Below are 21,058 nucleotides of genomic sequence, written 5' to 3'. Positions count from 1 at the left end.
TCCTCTCTGTTATTAGCGGTGCACCAGTACCTGCGCTTTCACAAGTAATCCTTTGTGCATCATTTTGCGGACAGTCCAAGACTGAGCCACAGTCTGCAGTGAAACCTGTCTGCATATTTATGGTGTTTTCTCTACAAAACTTGCATCATTTTTCATGCAATTTTTGGGAGAAATTAAACTTGTCAGAAGGACCACACGAATTCTCGAGTGCTTCAAGATGAGCTTGTTCCATCAGGTTCAATCTGGATGTATATTAAAAGTGTAGATGTCCGAGTACAACACTTGTAGCTGGAGGATTAGAAAAATATTGTTCCCCATCAAGTTTGTTGTCGTAACAAAAATAATTAATCCAAAGCTCAACGAATGATTATTTTCATTAAGGCTTATCTCAGGATAATTAAGCTGTCTTTCAAACTTCTAACACTGGAAATCTTGTTCATGAAATTTCTCCATTAATCATAAATAAAAATGGTGAGAAGATGGTCCATTTCTAATGGTGGAAACAGGAGGAATTAAATGTTGAACATTTTAGTTTGAAAACTGATCAAAAACAAAAAAATAGCTGCATCCGGATATCAAACAAAAGGTACAGTGGACAAGATGGAAGGAAAAGACCTTTCTTTCATTGTTCTAATGTGTTGTAACGCCAAACAAACTATGTCCCAAAATAAAACTGGAGATACAGTATCAGGACTTTGACCTTGAAGTGGCTGTCAGTTTCCAGTTAAAACACAGAGAAGGAACATGAAGAGGGTTTGGGTCCGTCACTGCCGGGAGGGAGTGTGCGAGCTGATGACTCAAACAACATAATTAACGGCTCCACGAGTTCCACCTCACCTGGAACCGCGAGTAATCGTCGAGCCGCTCTAATGCGTACAGTTTTAGACGAGCTGATAAATGAACCGCCGTTCACCAGCCAGGCTCAGGAATTCACACCGACTGTGCAGCTCTGTCAAACCACAATTATCGAGGCCACCCGTTCAGCCAAGCCGTAACCGCAAAACATCACTGCCAAGTTAGTGCAACTGAATGGGCTCGCTGGCAGCCTGCAGCATTACACAGCCTCTCAGTGTAGTGCATTAGAAACGGGTCTTCGTTGAACCGAAACCCAAACAGGAACTCTCACAGAAAACACTGAGTAGTGTGTACAACCCCAAACAAAAAGCTCCTCTCATATTTTACTTTAAACATAACTGTGAGCTGTAATTGCCATGTTGGTTCATTAAGTGACAAGGAAGCTGCACGTTACGAAAGGAACACACTCAAAATGTGCATCTCCGGTCTTACACTTCAAGTTTTTAGTCCAAACAGCTGGGCATCAGGTGATGCGTTCTTCTAGTCCGAGTGTGACGTCTTCCTGTGTAAACCCTGGCTGGAATTAAAACCAGGAGGCGCTGCGGCCAGCATGGCACACCTCTGCCTTTTTCCTGCTCTGAAATTCAGAAAAACTTACTAGATCTTGGTAAATAGTTGCATGAATTTTGATTCACCAAGTAAAATCTGAGAACGGAGTTTACCAGTTGTTTAAAAAATAAAAAATAAAAAAAAAAAGTTTTGCAATGTCAGACATTTATTAGTTTAATATGTCCTAACATGCACAGGAAAACATATCTTGCCATAAAGTTCTGAAATCACCCGGTGATCGCAGGGTGAGTCTGCAGTAAAGGAAGGAAGAAAGCAGAGAGATTAGCCAACAACGGCTCAATGCAGCGCTGTCTGTGCCGACGACATTTTGGCAGCAAAACTGTCTGTAGCCTCCAGGCTTTACTACAGGAAATCTCTGCCATGTCAACAACACCACGTTTCCTCTGAGACACAGACAGGCACAGACAAACAAAACCAAGCCAAAGAGACAAACTACACCAACAGCTTAGAACTGAACCAGACACCTGAAAAATGAGTGATCTCCCCCTTCCTCTGGAGGACACGTGTGCACCCACCCACTTCCCATTACTACAAGGATCTAAGCTACTATAATTTATACCTTTGTTCCCAAATGGAGGACAGCACGCAGGAGCTGGCTAGCTGTGTGTGTAATTACGCCCAAGTGAGGGGATGCAGGGCCGTGTGTTTGGGGCTGGGATTTGAGGCCCGGAAGGAAGGAAGAGAGAAGAGAAGAGGGGGGTTAGCGGGGTGGGAGGCGGGTGAGGATCAAGAGAGCGAGAGAAGAAAGAAAGAAGCAGTGAAGCTCGAGAAAATCTGGTTATTTTACGCACGGCTGCTTTGTTAATGGACAGTGTGTGTGTGTATGTGTTCCAGGGAAGGGAGGTGGGCGGCGGGGGTGGGTCAGCAGGAAAGGGCTGTGTTTATCCAATCTGTTCCCTGCCTTTACCATGTGGTAGGAAAAACCACTGGCCGGCTCTCAGTCTGATCCCAGAGGACATCGAGGCTGAGAGACAGACACAAGAGAGGGAGAGAGCGAGAGCGAGGAGAAGTAGGCCACAGGGGGTGGCTAAGGAACCTGCGAGCTGGAGAGTGTGTGCTTCTGTGTGTCCATGTGCGAGAGAACCTGTTATGCACTTTCCAAACACTCACTGATCTCCTGAAATCACCTGTTTATTAGAAAAATTAACAACTCGACCCTCTTAAATGCAAGAGTAAGAACCCAAGTTGTTTGTTTTCATTAATAAGAACCATTTCAGAGAGGATCACGCGTTTGATTGACTCAACTATTGAAAGTAAATGGCAAGAAAAAACTATTTGTTACATTTCGTAACACATAATTCACATCAATTATGAAACAGAATAGTCACATGGAACGTGAATACGCCTCTGTAGTTGTCCCACCTTCGAACCAAAACTCAAGATCAGAGCTGTCAGATTAGGTGCAAATGTTTGCAAACTGGTTTGGGAGTGACATGTAGAACGTGACACATTTAAGCCTCCGACATTCAACAGTTGTTTCTGCTCTTCAAGAATGTCATGTCACATGTTGAGATTCACAGATCTATTGAAAGCCTCTACAGGGAAGTTTGGGGATATATTTGGGTCTGTTGGAGAATTTAAAAAGATCTAATCACTCCCAGTTTCTCAAAAAACTGAGCGGATCAGTGAAAACACCAGTCACTTGATAATTTGATGCAAACAAAATCTTATCAAGAGATCTGCAGGCATCACTCTCGAGAAAAGATGCAGCAAATTGGATGAGCGTGATGGGTGTCACAAAACGGCTTTTTTCCAAAACATAAAATTGCCATTTGTTGATAATATGTTGTCTGAGACTGTAAATGAAGTTACTGAAAGGGAGAGTCCGAAAACTAAGCTACGACAACACTAGAAGGCGTCATTGATCATTACATGATTAATTACAGTGGTTATGTTTCAAGAAGTAAGAGCTTCTGAAAAGGGTATAAATACATTTCAAAACTTGCTTTGTGAAGTTTGGAGCCTTTCCGTTGCTACACCAAAAATTTTTAAACTCAAAATCTCAGTGACTTCAGTAACACCAGCATTAAAATATAGGAATAATGTCCTCTTAGGGATTTCAAACAGTACTGGACCCAGTATTGAGTTCAGTGTCATGGAGGTCAACTGACAGAAGATGAGGAACAAAAACAAACTTCAGGCAATTCAGTGAACAAACTTTGTGCAGCAGTAAAAGCTTTGATGAGGGGAACAATTCATTCCAATCAACGAGTGAGACTTTCAGATTGACTGTTTGCTCCACTTATCTACTTAAGGGGTCAATATATGGTCAGTAACCAGGCTTATGCAAAAGACTTCTATACAGATGGGTTTCAATTCAGACAGCCCCATATAGTATTTAAGTTAATTGTAATTTCTCATCCTATAAAACAGAGACTCGACTTTACAGCTCAGACTAGAGTCATGTGATCAACACAGCTTTGGTTTATTTCTCAGCTTTAGACTTAAAACCTTCATAGTCTAGGTTTTATCACTATTTAAAGTCTGCGGCACTGCTGACTAACTCATGTGGATTTTCTTGTAAGTTTGCAGCTACACACACTATACGACATGAACCCAATAAACTTTGGGCACGACGTGAAGTTTGCCGTGTGCAGATTACACAATGAAAAGGCAAGCTGAATTGTAGCCTTCAATGTACGCGAGTCAACGTGATTATGCAAGAATAATACGTCATAATGCTCCGTCCACTCATGAAAAAGAAAGTAACAAAACATGAAGGTTGTCTTTGTGTTGGGAGAGAAATGCCCCCAAAGTTTTTGTTTACATCCCAAATACTTTCAGTACGTTTTGGCCACGGAGCATCTTATTTGGGTTTAGCGCCCGTGTCGCGCTGATCAGGTGGTTAGTTAGTTGACGTAGGTCGCAGCAGCAGAACAATCACCCAATATCTGACACGGTTAGAATTTTATCCCAGCTCATCTTTGGACATAAGATCATGGAAACGGTCGTCCTTGAACCAACGTAGGACCACCGACCTAGAGCCAAGACCAATGATATCGCCACGATTCTCTTTTGTCTCAGACAGTTGAAAATAGAGAGTGTAGCGGCATAACATGCAGTCACTGGTCATTCATATGGGAACGGGGCAGGGGGCAGTGCATCGCAAACACACTTCCACCTCAGTATTAAATTAGAGCAGAAGTAGATTTCTCTTCTCCAGCAGGTGATCCTGCAAGTCTAGAGCGGGACCGGAGCATGCAACTATTGTTTTAAATTTAAATTTCCCTCTGTTTAAGTCTGACACTGAAGCTAATTGGCATATATGAATCAAATCTTGTGTTTTCAGTGAGGATGTGCAACTTTATGCTTTTTGTGTCTTCAAAACCGAGTCTTCAGTCCTCCACCACTTCATCTCCGCCTTGTTTCGCACATCTACGTCCGTGTAGTCAGAAAAATATTAAGGCGCACGGAGCTTAGACGTCTGCGTGAACAGGGCCACACGGAGGGGCGTGGCCACTCGGACGCACGGAGCCATGTGGAGCTCGTGGACGCGTCAAGCATAATACAGCCTTTAGGGTAAGATCACAATGGCAGCCAATGCGGAAACCTCTGCTGGTCTTCGAACATGCTTTCCCGACTTCTGTTTCATTGTCACCTCTTCTCACAAAAAAACAAAACAAAATAAACAAACAAGCAGCATCACAAATGTGTGCATCACTCATAACTACAATATACCACTAAGACACATGCCACAATGCGCCAACGTTTAGTGTAAACTTAAATGAAAATTTGAGCTCAAACAAATGCAGGTGAGGGGAAATTATCTCCAGTGAAAATGACTTATCGCAGTCATAAGCTGCCAGAATTTCAGGTTCGGGGGAAAACCCTGTCAATCGGTAGAAAAGTTCAAAGGTGGTAGTCTTTTGAAAAATTACAGGATTTGTCACTAACTGGGAAGTCTGTTCAGCTTGAAAAAAAAAAAAAAAAAGCCAGTGGTTTTTGTGGGATTTGTCATCACGTTGCAGTGAAAGTAAAAGATGCTTTGGAAACATTTGCAAGCATCACATGCAGTACTTTTCTGATTCTCCATCTCGATTTTCAGTTCCATGACGATGATCAACTTGATATGAAGTTCCACTGAGGGGGTTTTTACAATTAATTTTGCAGAAAACTGAAAACACTTAAAAATCCTTTTATGCAAGAGCAAACAGGAGAGCTCACATACACAGACTATAGAGCAGGCTCTATAGCATGCTTCCCCCACCTCAACCCAATCAATCACTGCTATTGACATGCTCTTTTAGACCAATGGGACAAGCAGGTCTGGAGCTTGTCCCCAGAGATTGGCCAGTTTCCCTCCCTGCCCCGCCTGCTTTACTACTAACAGCCAATTAACTTCCAGAGCCCTTCCTATAAGGCTGTGGGGTAACTTCTCCCCTGGGATACTCGCACACCTTTTTCCAGAGTCAGTGTGCTCCACACAGGATCAAAAGTGCTTCCGTTGCGGGTTTGAAGCTACAAGTACAGTAGAGTGGGTTTGTCAGCAGGATGAATATTCAGCTACTGGTACTCTGGTTCACTGAAGTCAATTCCAGAAATTAAATAAAGGAAAAGCAATGCATATGATTATAGACAGATTATATGACAGGAAAATGTTTTGTCATTTGTTCCATTGCATCCAGAGGCCATTTTCTTCTCAAACCATTCTTATTTTTTGACCCACCTCCATTTTTCATACTGGATGTTGGTCCCACAAGCTTTGCAGCACTTAACCTTTCATCGGCCATGTGAATCACCCGAGAAAAATGGTGATGGAATACGCAAAGCAGTATGAAGACGCACTGATGCCACGGCAGTGCCATTATACATGACGTGCATTGGGTGCAAACTGATGAGACTTTCGCTGCGTTGACGCCGCTTTTCAGCATTGGGATTAATCAACAGCTGAAACACAAAACTGTCACTTATTTGAAGTGTAAAGTCCTTGGGTTTAAGCGTTGCTTATTTGTTCCTCTTGCAGCATGAAGATTGCAGGATGAAGAGGAAAAAAAACAGGATATGTGACACAATAGAAGAGGTCAGCACTAGATTACAAGGCGAGCACACATATGGGTCAGAGATATACTTGACATGCTGTCTCCTCTAGCACACGCAGAAAACACGTACAGCCCACACACAAATACTTGAGAGCTGTATTAATGCCAGCCTCTCTTCTAGGCACAGCACTTGGTCCAGAAGGCCCTCGCTGCAGGAGGAGGATAGGGGGATGGGGGAGGCAAGCTTGGAAGAGGAAGAGGAGGAGGGGGCAGAGGGAGAGACAGGTGAGAGGGAGGGATGAGGGAGAGCAAGAGAGACAGTGATGACACTCAGTTTTGAATGTCACCACGGTGCTAAAGACCCCCGCTAACCTTTTGGCTGGAAATGAGAGGGCTGGAGGGGAGGTAGGGAGGGAGGAAGAGAAGGGCTGGAAGCGACGGGCAGGGGAAGATGAATAGAGAAAAGAGATGGAAAGGGTGAGAATGGAGAGCAGAAAGAAGAGGAGGGAGGCTCATGCATGGGCAGAGAGTGAGTGGGTGGGTGGGTGGCTGAGGGGTGGAGGTGGAGCGATAGATGGCAAAGATGAAAGAGATGGAGGCAAACAACAGCAGCACTTCTCTTCTCTGCTAAAAGGGCTGCCATCCACGACACATGATGATAGCAGACAAAATGGCCACCCTAACAAACACCAGTACTCTGGCTCAGACACCTAACACCGGCCTTTCAACACCAAACTGTCCACTAAACCACTACACGCTGCTATCAGACCAGCTATGAGCACAACCGGCCGGATCTTGGTCTTCAAGCCTGTCGATATGGGTAATCCATCTTCAAAATACAGCGTTCTGCCCAACTGGGAGTGACTTGAGTGTTTGTCTGATGATTTTCAAGTTTAATTTCTGGCCAGTGAAGGGATACAGAAAAAAATAAGGCTTGGAGTGGTGGCATAACCTGCACACAGACTTCATAAATATATCATAAAAAAAAAAAATCCTGCAAGGTATGCAAATTGAAAAGCAGGTTAGATAAACCAGCTTCCTGGAACCACATTGAAGAGTCTCTCAAAAAAAAAAAAAACAAGCAGCTGTTGCTTGATAAATGAGCTCAAGCTGCTTGCTCCATGCCCTTTTCCTACTCATCTCAAAACCCGACTGACCAAAGAAGAGAACAAAAACATAATGCGTGTACATCTTTGTCAATTTCAATGAGGAAATCAACATCATGGATTTATCTTCTTGTAAAAAAAAAAAATATTCCTGTCGGGTTGAGCTACAGAGTTAAAGCTGCAATTAAAGCTTTTTTTTCTTCCAAAATGACGAGCTGTTGCTGCTCATTGCACCTCCACATGCTGCTCGGGCATGAAATAAATCCAAATGTGTTCTATAAGTGTAGTAGTGGCAAGATGACCTCAATTGTGGCTTCCTAAACAAAACAACAAATCACACGTTTTGAATTTTTGTCTACCAATATTCCAATGAAAACAGTTTCTGCAACATCCAATCATAAATCAAACCAAAATACTTTTGTCATACTTATGACAAAGCAATAACGGCACCTGGATAAGCCACACCACTCTATATTTACAGGTCTTTGCTTTGCAATACCTTGAGCAAGAAGTAAAACCACATTTCTTTCTATATTGCAAATAAATCTGAATTCCTAAGTCAAAACCCAAAACCTAAGTGGACTTAGAAAAGTGTGAGTGGGTGCTAATGCATGAAGTCTGCCACAGAAATTACTTTAGGAGGGTGGGTGCAATGCTGAAAGTGAATGTATTTCTCATGCAAACTTCCTCCTGAATCTCCAGAGAGCAAAAAGCTCAACTGCCAAATCTGATTTTGTCCAGATTTGGATGATTCAACCTGGTTTCTGTTCACTTCCTCAGATGGATTGTCATGCCTTTTGTCAGAGCCCAAGGCCACGGATAGGACAGAGTTCGATGTGCACCCACAGGTCCAAATGTTGAAGCTTCAATATTGTCCTACTGGTTCAGGTGACAATCTGCAGCGGGTGACCAGTGAGCAGACAGACGCAGAGCAACAACCGTCTTCAGTCGTAACAGAAACGTTAGAATTTACAAAGCATACAAACTACAACAGGCACAGGAGGAGCAGAAAGAGAAGGAAGGGCCAAGACAACAATGGCCATTTTCATTTTTGCGAGCAGAGTAGAACAATGGCACCGTTGTGAAGCACAAGTAGTAGTGTTCATCGCATGCCAATACAGGCCAACAGCTGATTTCTGACCTCTCAAACAGACCATCGACACCACCCTAAGCCTCCCTTCTCCCAACTCTCAAATAAGTTTATCGCTTTTAATCTGAGCCACCCCAGAGCTGCATGAAAACAGTGAGAGTTGGTGAAAAGGTCAATAGATGATGCCACACCGATAGTGAAATGTTCGCATCACCAACACTGACCACACTAATGATTCATAGGTCAAAACAACAGGGAGCAGCTCTTTGGGACAAACATGAGAAGAACCTGCACTAAACTAAGTGTTGGTTTAATTTCTCTAAACACTACGGTGACTGCAGTGAGTAAGTGAAAGGCAGAGTTGCATGGCTAAATCTTCATGGTCATTAGAATCGTTAAAGAAATAAGAATGGATCGAGTATACATGTGGAGAATGAGCATCAGCGCATGGATATTACTCTGGAAATTTAATTGCGTCACGCTGCGAAATTTCAATTAACTGGGGTATCTTAATGTTTTGTTGCATGGGACGCGAGTCACCGCTTTGCATGTGGTGTATCCCCATACCTAGTCTCAGTGTAAGGCCCCGGGGATTCCCCTGCATGTTGGGGAGGACACAAAAGTCACGTCTCATAGACCACGTGTTGCAAGGACGAAACATGAAGAGTAAAAGCAAAACAGCATCTTTAATAGGAGACATTTTAAGTCCCAGTGACTTTTTGAGGTGGTCAGTTTATGTGATTTCCAGACCTTCATATGTTAAGAGGACAAACAGGGAGCATAAAAAGCACAATTCCCACGCAAGCCAGCCAAAGCAAATACAAGCAACTCCGGCATCACAAACTTCCAGAAATAACAGAAAAAACAACAGGCTCCTTATTGTTACAAGTACAAAACTCAAATAGCAAAGCAAATAAGCATTTCTGAATGTGTTCCATACAACAAAAGTTAAGATTTGTTGCTGCACACAAGTGAAATAAGAAGAAATGCAACTTTATGTTTAGAGTTCCAGTTTGGTCCTGGACAGCTGCTGTTACAAACCAACTCACCAAGCCTTGTGGCTGAAAGGGGGGGGGGGGTAAACTTTTAACCACAAGAAAGGACGGAGAGACAAACAAGAGAGGGAGAGAGAGAGAGAGAGAGACCAAGTAGTGGTGAACATCTGTTGTGGGCCTGTGCATGTGTGTGTGGTCGGGGCCTCTTATCTCTCCCTCTGTGGCCCGCTGAACATAACTAGCTGCCATCTTGGCTCACAGACACAAGGTGGTGGTGGGGGTAGCAGCTCCTGGCTCTGTGGCAAAACAGGAGGAGGAAGAAGGAAAAACATTGCACACTGTCTGTGTTTGACGGAATAAAAAATAAAAAAAACACCGCGTGAGAATAAACTGCGATCATTGTGTGTTTAAAAAAAAAAAAAAAAGTGGACGATACTTTTGTTATTATCCGGGTTGTAGCGCAGCAGTCGGGAGTTGCGTGAGAACGACAGGGTGACCATTATGCAAGTTGACCGATTACAGAACACATAATGGAGAAAGAGGGCAGGATAGCGCAAGAAGCACACGGCAACAACCCCCCCACCCCCACCCCAGAGATGCGTGTCCATAGGAGAAATAAATAAAATAACGGGGGGGGGGGGGGGGCATGGAGGCATCGGCAGGTGTTTTGGTGCGGCTGCGTTTTTCGAGTAACAAGTGTAGCTGTAGTGGTTTTACCAAACTTCAGTCACCGGGTACATTATAACAGCTCCAACAAGCTCTCGTTACGAACTGCAGATGAAGAAGAGACAAAAACGCGGAAAAGAGTTTAAAAAAAACTAAACAACAACAAGGAAGCGACCCTGTATGAGAGTGTAGCGAGAGACGCGTAAAAGTTGATTTTCTTTGGGGGGGGGGGGGGGAGACGGACCGGGCTGGATGGTGGCTAGCTCCGGGGGCTAATAAGTGGTCCTGGTCCGCACACAATGAGGATGTTGGGGGGGAGGGGGGAATAGGGGGCTAGCAGGCTAGCTGAACTTCTGCGTCCTTTAGCGCTGGGCCAGCTTCCAGCGGCTAGCACGGCTAATTAGCCTATCAGCGGCGCTTCGCACGTCGTTCCGGACCGGAGAGCGACTCGCTCATCTCGGGCTTCTTCTGCTCAGAGTAAAACTGCCCCCCCCCCCCCCCCCCCTACACACACCTTCGCTCCTACTACTACAGCTCCCACAGCCACCACGCTGGGGGTTTTAAAGTATTTAAACGAGATAAAACGTGGAGGAGAAAAACAGCCAGGGTTGTATGGAATGCCCGCCTGGCCTCACAGCCCCCACCACCACCACCACCCTCCTCCTCCTCCTCCTCCTCCTCCTCCACATTGCTCCGTCCAATAAAACTACACACACTTCACACTGTCTCCTTTCTGGTGGAAAGGAGAGAAAAAAAACAACACAACTATTCACTTGTCGTGCACACTTTTGAATGAAAACCCCAAAACACAGCCCGCGCGGTGCGTTTTTTCGGAAGGCGATATGTGCCAAGTATTCTCCGCTGGGAATCTCCCTCGTAGCTGCGCTCGCGAGCTCCGGGCGGCTAGTGACTCACCTCTACGCTCGAGCCACCTCGTGTCTCCCACAGGCTCCGACACAATTAGCTAACGCAGCTAACAGTGCACCCCCCCACTTTGAAACTGAATTAAGTCAACATTTCACTCCTGGAGGGGGGAAAAAAAAACCAGCCCAGCAAGTAGTCCGGGGAGCGGACAGACGGACACGGGGAGCCGTTCCGAGCCGCGCTGGGAATTCTTTTTTTTTTTCTTCCACTTTTCAACTCACTAGTGGGACTGTTTGTGTGTGTGTGTGTGTGTGTGTGTGTGTGTGAGAGCGATGCAGCGGGTGGCAAAGCTAAACTTGCTATTGTTAGCATGTCGGCATGGCAGCTCCATGGACCTTCAATGACTTTCTGCCAAATGGGAAGAATAGAGAGGGGAGGGAAAAAAAAACGAGCTGAAATGAGCCCAGAATGAGAGCTTTTCCAGCGAGTTATTCCCCGTGAATGGATTAAAAAAAAAAAAAAGCAGAAAAAAAAAAAAAAAACACAAAGTCGACTCGAAATCCACAACTCGCTCGGTGGATTCAAGAGTCCGCTCAAGAAAAAGTATGGAAAACTTACTATTCAGGAAGAAAATTGAGCCGTTTTAATTCAGAGCCGGTGCCTACCGTGAAACCACCACTTTGCCCCGCTTAAATGTGCTCGAAAAACAGAATAAATGGGGTAATTGAAAGAGGGTATTTGTTCGCTTACCCAGCAAGCTCGCTCACTCCGGGGTTTTTCTCTCTCTATCACATCAACTCCTCGTTAGTGCGCTTTAGTATCTCCGCTCGAGAGGAAAGAGGAGAAGAAGAAGAAAAAAAAATCCACCGTGGTCCTTTTTCAGTTTGAAATATAAATAAAGAGGAAAAAAAAGTTCAAGTTTTTATGTTTTTCATGAGATTATTCTCCGGCGCGTCTCGCATCCGCGACCTCGCCGACTAGTGTGCGTTGCTCTTCTCTCCTTTGTGTTAATTTCACTCAAATCGAGTTTAATCCGATCGATCCCTCGGCTGGTCGCGCTCCCGAGTCCTCCCCTCCAGACACTCGCTCACCTTCCTCGGCCAGGGGGGGCGCGCTCCCGAGGACCTCTCATATAGATAAACAGGCGGCGTGCGCGGTCACTGACCTCGCCGTGCCCGTGCGACGCTCGCTGTGAGTTCTTCTCATCTGAGGATGGAAGAAAAATATCTCCGAGTACACAAGGGCGTACAATTAGGCGAAGGGTTTCGGTTCAAAACGGCAAGAATCACATTTTGAAAAGTGATTATTTTTCAAAACAGGATGTCAGAAACCTTTTGAGGCTCGTTTTCTTCTCCAATAACTTTCCAGAGGGGGAAAAAAAACGGTTTAGTGAGAGCATCCTTACGTTTTTCATCTTTAAATTGTCATTTGAATCCATCTTAACATGAATGGATGCGAAATATTCGTATTTTTTTGTGTAGTATCTTAAATTGTTTCACAATTCTGGTAAAGAATCCAGTTTGATATGACATAGACGTCAACACATGTATAATAAAGAGTTTAATGTTCAAAATTTGAAGACAGTAAAGACCTTTATAACCTTCCACTTGCTTGAAGCTGGATGTTTTTAATATTTGGTTCTTGTTATTTAGCTTTCAATGAAATCTTTTGACGATTAAGGGTTTATCTAATCTAATGAAGGCTGAGGAAAGTAAAGATTCTACTATTATATTATTTTAGGGAATGCTTAGGATCTATAATAAACTGTTGATGGGCTAAATCAATAACTATGCAGCAGCAGTACAGATATTGGAGCTTAATATTTGGAGTAGTGGCAGTTTGGCAGTGGTAGCCTGGAGGTTAGAGAAGTGGACTTTGGATTGCAGGTTCGATTCTCACAGCTGACGGGTCACATCTGACCGCTGTGGGTCCGTGACCCCCCCATCCGCTCCTAGAAGAACCCCAATGCGGCTGCACCGCCAGTTTGTTTGTTTTTTTGACTGGCATGGATTCCAGTTTTGGCCTTAATACTTTCTAGACCACTTATTGAAATATTAGGAAAGAAAGGTTTGTAACTATATACACATATTTACACTTTGAAGCTTGAAAGTCTGAGACAATTCCTACTGAATTTCTGGAAAAGTTTCTACATGTCCTTCCCAGGGCAAATACACCGCCATACACCACAAGTAATTTATAGTGACCACTTCACCTCAAACTCATGAGTTTGAGGTGAAACTGAAATACACAGAGAAAACCCCACACGCTGATGCACACATGAACAGGGAGATCATGCAAACTCCACACAGGAAGGCCCCCCCGAACGGCCTCTGGCCATGGATTCTCTGGACGGTGGTCAAAAGGAATAACCTCTCGACCAAACACGACGTGCCTCTTCTGAAACTGAGAAATAAATGGAATATATAGTATTAAAAAAAATGGACCCACACATTTTGACTTTAATACCACCAACGTCATTCAAAAGCAAAGACAGTGACGTGTTTGACACACAATGTTGGACGATGATTACCGATCTCGGTAACAATAGTCCAAAGCGGTTTGTATGTTTCAGGACAAGTGACCAAGAACGTCTGTCTGAGCTGCGCCCAGAGGAAAGACTTTAACTCTGAGCACGGAGGAACATTTTGGGCTCCTTTGGGACGAACTCTTGAAGAAAGTCTGACATCTCCGTCATTATGTCAGTGAGGGATGTTTTTAAGCATCTCGCCCTCGGTTGGCGTCAACTTTGTGACATAAATTTGAATAAAATTGTGGATTTACATGTCCGGTGCCAGACGTCTTTCTTTCTCTCCTTTTTTTTTCTCGAGTTGCGTTTTTACTAAAACAATGTTGAAAAACCTTTAAACTGAGTCCTCGGTAGATTGGAAACCGGAACTTTCTTCGTTCTATCTTCCAAATATTTACAGTGAAATATTTGATTAAATTACACTCCCATTGGACAAACTGCACAAGATCATGAAGACCAGCAGGAATAATCCCAGACCTTACATTTTCTTTTTCTTTTTTTTCCTGTTTTGGCACAGCGCTGCAGCAGACTTCCATGAGAAGGACGTGAACTAACGTCGCAGACCGAAGGGCAGCGGACTCAGTATAACACCTCGTGTGAATTATATAATTACTTTTATTTTTTTTAAATCACTTGGACTGACCTGAAATGATGAAATGATGATGCATGTTGCCGGAGCATAAGGGACCAACAGCATGTGACAACACCACTGATGATTTGCTTATCGCGACAATCTGGCCTTCAGGAGGACGGCCTGCACACGCACACACACACACACGCACACACACACACACACACACACACACACACACACACACACACACACACACACACACACACACACACACACACACACACACACACACACACACACACACACACACACACACACACACACACACACACACACACACACACTCACGCACACACAGTTTTTATCCTAACTCCAATTCGTTGTTGACTTTTTGACTTCCTTCTTTAATGCAAAAAAAATAAAACCTTTTCACATCAGCTTCCTAGATATAAAATCTGCACACAATTTTTATGTTTTGTTTCCTGGTGTGCAGAGTTAAGACACACAGAGTGTTTGCACTGGAAAAAGACACTCGGCCTCATGTCGTCACTATAAATCCTACATATTTTGCTTTCTGCTGGCTGATCTCCAGAGATACTTGAACACAGTGTGTTTTTCCTTCCTTTCGCACAGCCCTCGGTTTCAGCTCATTTCAGGAGGTGTTGAAAATCAACATGCAGGGACTTGAAGGTTGCTGGAGTTAGGTAACCGATCGCCGAGAACGTGGCGTCTGCTTTTATTTCACTTCAGCGTTACGTTATCGTGGTGCCACCGTCAACCTGAAAGTGAAAAGACCGGACAGTTTTCCTTCTTGATTCGCTTTGGTCTGCTCACGTCCTGATTGGTTTATTAGCTGTCGAGTAGTTTGCCTTTGTTGGGTTTTCTTTTTGGAATTTTAACAAAAAAATAAACAACTATATTTTTGCCAGACATCTTGTTGGGATAACTTTCCAGATCCCCTCGCTTGTTTGTTTGTACCAAATGATTCTGACCTCACATGGACGACCTCCTTGCAGAAATAAAAGATTTCCAGGAAACGATCTGACAGTAAAACCGGCTGATCATAATTCTCCGGAGCAACTCATCAAGCATCTGTCCTGTACTGCTGACTGTGGTCTGATTTACTCGGCTACTTCCTTTTTTAGTGTTTGTATGCAGCAGTGCATTCATCTGATTCAACCAATGAGAAGTCAATAACCTGTACAGTATAGTACCTGTATAGTCATTTCAGTGATTCTAGCTATAATACTCATGTACATGATATGATACCCTAAAAAAAAATCACGTTCCGTATAATAAATAAGGATTTTAAATAGAATTTCTATGACTAAATCTCGGTGAAATATAAAGTATGATTGCAACCAGCTAAAAAGGGAGAAATAAGTAATACAACAGGTTATAAATAATGAGCTCTTTCAATCAGAAGCTTTTTAATGCAACTTTTTCTTTATATTTTGGAAAACCTAAGAGAACCGGTGAGTAATAGCTACAAAGCTCATTCCTTTAATGTCCACATAAATAAAAAAGCAAAGAAAAACCCAAATTCTTCATAAAAAAAAAGAAGACACAAACTAAAATGGATTTTAATTAAAAGTAAAACAAAAATAGAACATTTGAAGCTCAAATGGGCTAGATTGTAGTTTTAATAAAGTTTGTTTTTTTAAATAGAAACGCTAGTTCTGACGCTCTAATAGTTCACACATTGAATTTGTTATGCCCACATCTCTGATATTTAGTTTAATCTTGTAATACTGGTAAAAACAAACAAACAGTTCAGCTAAACCACCATCATCATCATCATCATCATCATCATTAGTCTAAAGTGAACCATTTAAAGATAAATGTCGTACTCTAATACAACCACTCAAGTGGTTATTCTTCAGCAGTGCACTGCCGTTAAACAGGCTGACTAGACAAGCCTAATCGAATTCCAAATGTATTGTATGAGTTCTTTTTCATCAGTGTGAGAAATGCAGCCAGCTGCGCAGTATTTTGTTGGAAGATAACACATTTGACGCTTAATGCTTTTTTTTAATTTTTTTTTCTCGAACAAGCCTAATTCATAAACACAATAAAAAACGTTCATACACATCTCCAGTAGATTTAGAAAATCTGTAAAAAGTATTAGCGTCTACATAATTTAGGAGTATCTTCCCTCTTCAATTCAAATCAAACGTTCAAAACAGTTTCTTGTCTGATCCTCGCTCATCTCATTCATGAATTCCAGCTAAAACTGAAAAAAAAGATATAAAGAACTTTAACCTGCTAATTGTGCAATTGTTAAATACATATTGGAAATTAAGGGGTCATTTAACTTCAATGGCAAAAAAAGCCCCGTTATCAGTGAGCTTTAACAGGGGGAAATGTTTAGTGTGGCTAATCTGTGCTAATGGGGACTCGCTTTCTGGAAATAAATGTTACTGTTGACTTTCAGCTGGTGGCCTTTTCCAGCGATGCGAGCAAATGAAACTCCCATTTCCATTTCATTTGTGGAGGTCATTTCCACGGCGGACATTTTGACACGGCGCAGCAGGAAAAGCACTGGCGTAATTAGTAACATTAATAAGTGCTGACCTCCATTTAGTTTTGTGTGCCGGCTCGCTGTCACCGCTTGAAAGTTACACTTAAGTGGCCCGCAGACGCCGCCAACGCTATTAATTGCACCCGTGTCTTTCCTGCCTTGGCAGGTGAAAAAGGGTTCGTGGCCGTGTTCAGTTGAAGCGGGGCCGAGGCGGCCATGACAGTGCGACAGCGAGCCGTCGGGCACCATGACAGGACGCCGAAGCTGAAGCGGTCAAGTCAATGAGCGATTCCTTCGCAATGTGGGCAAAGAGGGTCCAAGCAGGCCTGCAGGATGACGAGTCATCAAATGGGCGTTGCGCTGTTTCAGATTGCAGAAAGCGATCGCGACCTGACGGCACGCAAAATCACATCCAATCCATCAGATCAGGCCGCATTCGTGTAAATGCAAGGGGCGTACAGAACTTTCTGCGTTCTGACAAAGCAATGTGATTTTTCAAACGTCAGTCTGGAACGAAAGAAACGCTGAGGCAGGAAAATGACAGGTTTCATAGACGCACACGAACGTCTTCAGAATGTAAGTCTTCACACTGGAAGTGAGGGAAACAGTTTGAGTTGATGTTATTTATATCGTGGCTCCTGAAGTAAAATATGTGCTCTAAATGCCAATATAACGATGACTTTTATTGGTAAGGTAATTGTGATGGCTGATGACCAGTCCCCTGCAGCTCCCGTCCGTCTTCTGTACTGCTTTGTCCAAGTCGGAGTAGCTGGAGGGGATCCCCACTAACACTGGGCGGAGGCAAGGGGACGGTCTGGACCGTCCATCACAGAGCAAACAGACAACCACACACATTCTCAATCATTATTAGAGTCACCAGTCATCCCCTAAATGCATGGTTGTTTTTTTTATTTGGACTATTGGAGGAAACCAGGGAACCAACACAGGGAGAACAGAAAGGCCCACTAACCATTAAATGCTCAGCTTTTTGTTGGCGAGTCGAACAAACCAGAGGAGAAGTTTTTCCCCGTCTTGTCAGTCGTTGTGCTCATGTGTGCTGACAGGAAACACACTATGTTATCAAGGTGAATGATGATCCAGTGATGACTAATCCAAATACCTACATTTCTACAGTAACACTTCTGTAAACAGATACCGTACTGTAGTGCCGCAAAAATCACACACAAAACTGGTTCATACTGCATCTTTGGAAGACAGAATTTGAAGAAGGGAATTGTGACTGTTTTTTGCTCTGACATATTTAAGAAGTGATACTCCTTAGATTTTAACCATCCTGATAATAGTTTTTGGTCAGAGCCAAACTGAAGAGCAAAACATCAGGACATTTATGATTAATGGTTAGTTTTGCTGTTCATAAATGTGATTTATTAGAAAATCTGTTTATTCCCCCTTAATATGGTTCTACACTTGTCGAAATCTTTCCTTTGCTGTCGACTCCTGTTTGGCGTTATTCTCAAAACCAAAACCTCTGCTGCTCATCCCACAAATGCATGTTCCATACACGAGAGGCACCATGCAATATTGCAATAAACTATATTAGAACACATTCAAGTTTATAAATGGCGGCCTGGCGGCACTACTGCCCAAAAGTGAGAATACTCTGTTTGCTTCCAAGCTCTTCTGCGAGGAGTTTGCATGTTCTGCCACCGTTCTTCATCCGTCTGCCCTGTGATGGACTGGGGACCTGTTCAGTGCGGTAAATGCGTTTCGTCGAGATTTAAAAGCTTTTCAGACATTCACAGATCTCGGTCAATGCATCGTACCGTCTTCAGATGTACTCACTGCGCTTTGAATGAGCTCTCGTGGGTTCGAGATCTCTTCACTTTTAGGTGTTGGCTGGTACGGATACAGAATAGAAACAGTGTTTTACATGTAAGCGTCAGACTGGATCATGTTTGGAAACATTGTCTTCATCTTGAGTATGCAGGTCTGACTCCAAGTCGCAATGACCTGCAGCTGGGTGGACACCTCTTCAGGTAGCAGAATGCGAGTTCCGGATCAGCGGCTGCCCTCCCAGAAGCAGTAGCAGTAGCAGTGATCCCGTTGCAGGGTCACCGCTGTGGATTCCTGTGCAGGACCCTTAACCTCCCATTATATCAGGAACAAAACGTGTGCACCTGGAGCGGAATGGCTGAGACACACAATCCGCGTCTTGATGCAAAATTGACACGTACATGCAAGTGAGTTGGACCGGTCTCTCTGCCCCCGAGACAACTCAACACGGCCGCTTCAAAGACGTTTTAGAATCCTGCAGGAGCTGCCGTGTTGGGCTCACGCACATCCACTGGACACGCAGACCTTCCCTGACTACATATTAGTTAAAAATAATGTTTAATTCATTAAGTCGTCTCCCAGCCTAGGCGACCCACATCAGGTAACGCAATCTTCATGGCGTCTGAAGGTCGAACAGCAGCGATCCAAGAGAGCACGAGTTGGTCTTTGCTCATTTTAATAGCTGAAGCACAACCAGTACATCATGTGGACGCGTTGTGACTCACTCCTTCATACGCTGCGACGTCTCCGGCGTGGGGAGGAAACAAAAACAGAACTTCAGCCTTTTTCTTTTCAAATACTGTATTCCCCCCCCCATCTCCACACAACCATCAAAATGACATGTTTAGAGTTTAGAATGTTTTATTATAGTTTATTGTGATAGCATTTTCATTTTTTCTTTTTTTTAGGTTTTATTTTTTCCAAAGAACAAACACAGCAAATAACGTTGAGGGGGGAAAGAGGAGGAGGAGGAGGAGGAGGAAGAGGAGAGGCAGGAAGAGGAGGGAAGAGCGAGAGAGGAGGGCCACATTGATAAGATAGATAGATCAATCCATAGATAGGTAGGTAGGTAGATAGATAGATGCATCAGGTTTGGCGTGATCCTGCCCCCTGTAGCCCCTCTGGGTCCATACACACACACACGCACACACACGCGCACACACACGCGCACACACACGCGCACTACATGTTTTACAAAGAATAACCATCATCAGAATAAGATTAATAACTGTCGGAATATATCTAGGAGTTTAAAAAAAAAAAAAGAAAGAAAAGAAATAAAATAAGAGGAACACTGCCGAGGGAAACAGATTCACTCACGCTGCTGTGAAACCCAAAACAGTTACAGTTAGCCTGGAGAGATAAACACAGCTAGGGTTAGATAGACAGGAATATATGTACGCATACATACACTGTATGCTGGGAGGGGGAGGGGGAGGGGGAGGGGGGTGGGGGTGGGTTGTGTGTGCGCGCGCAAGAAGAGGATGGATAGAAAATAACACGGGTTCAGATTCAATTCAAATGCCCGAATTGAGACACAAAATTCAAACTAGGCCTTGTTTTTCTTCTTTTTTTAACCCCCTCAAAGACTTTAAACTCCAAGTGTGCAGCTATGCATGGGTAATGCACGCTCGACTATCTAGTTAGTGGTAAAACGCCTTCCTGCAGGTAAAAGGTCATTCATTTTAGCAGCTGTCCAAATCTCCCAGGGAGGTGGAGTTAAGGCAGACAGCTGGTCTCCGGTCACATTAAAAGGGGGGGGGGGGGGGGGGGGGGGGGGGAGGGGCTTCACGGTGACGTTTCTCCCCATTTCTTTTTCTTTGACAAAACACAGGTAAACACAATATTTTGGCATTAAGAGTCATTACAGAGCCATTGTTACCACACAGTCTGAGAAGGAGAAGGGGGGGGGGGGGGGTGAACGATGAGTAACAGAAGCAGTAAAATATAATCATAACAGTAAAATGGTGGCTGTTACATTGGGGGCGGATCTCAAAGCAAAAAAAAAAAGACATTGCAGCAGTGGATGGACCAAGCTCTAAACAGTATACATTATATATCTGCCAGCTAATTCATGACGGGAATCTTAACTTGCTTAGAAGGGAGGCGCTCTGACATTTTCAGTTGGAGTCGGTTCTCCACCAGGGACTTTCAATGCCTCTCTGTACGGTCCTGTTAACAGCCTGTTATCATTCATACTTGTCATTTAAAAGAAAGGGCACCAGCGACCCTAATGTAGCAGGGCAGAGCCGTACCTCTGGGCTTAAAGTGTTTAAAATGCTAAAAAGCCGTTCGAGGGTTCAAACTGAGCTTTTCTTTTTGTTTTTCTAAATAAAGCCCCCGGTGTAGAAGTTACTTCCCACGACCAACGTGTCAAGCTTCACCCTAAACAGCCAAGAAAGCTACAGTAACCTAAAGAGCCATATATACAGAAATAAGCTTGATAAATACAGTTTAACGAAAAAAAAAAAGAAGAAAACAAAAAAAGAAGTCAATTTCCAATCTATTTTTCTTTTT

General features: G+C 43.6%; 1 protein-coding gene across 1 annotated transcript in view; it reads right to left on the bottom strand.

The window, feature by feature from the left end:
• The window catches only part of chd7 (chromodomain helicase DNA binding protein 7), a 78,960-nt gene extending 66,627 nt beyond the window's left edge, over positions 1-12,333 (bottom strand). The window contains exon 1 of the mRNA XM_080477641.1: positions 11,876-12,333. The gene's annotated coding sequence lies outside the window, so the exon portion shown is untranslated. The remainder of the gene's footprint in view (positions 1-11,875) is intronic.
• Positions 12,334-21,058: the final 8,725 nt, after the last annotated feature.

This window comes from Lipophrys pholis (genome assembly GCF_963383615.2).
Source record: "Lipophrys pholis genome assembly, chromosome: 1".
Taxonomy (NCBI): domain Eukaryota; kingdom Metazoa; phylum Chordata; class Actinopteri; order Blenniiformes; family Blenniidae; genus Lipophrys; species Lipophrys pholis.
The sequence above is the reverse complement of the archived record's forward strand: the minus strand, read 5'-3'. Positions and strand labels throughout refer to the sequence as shown.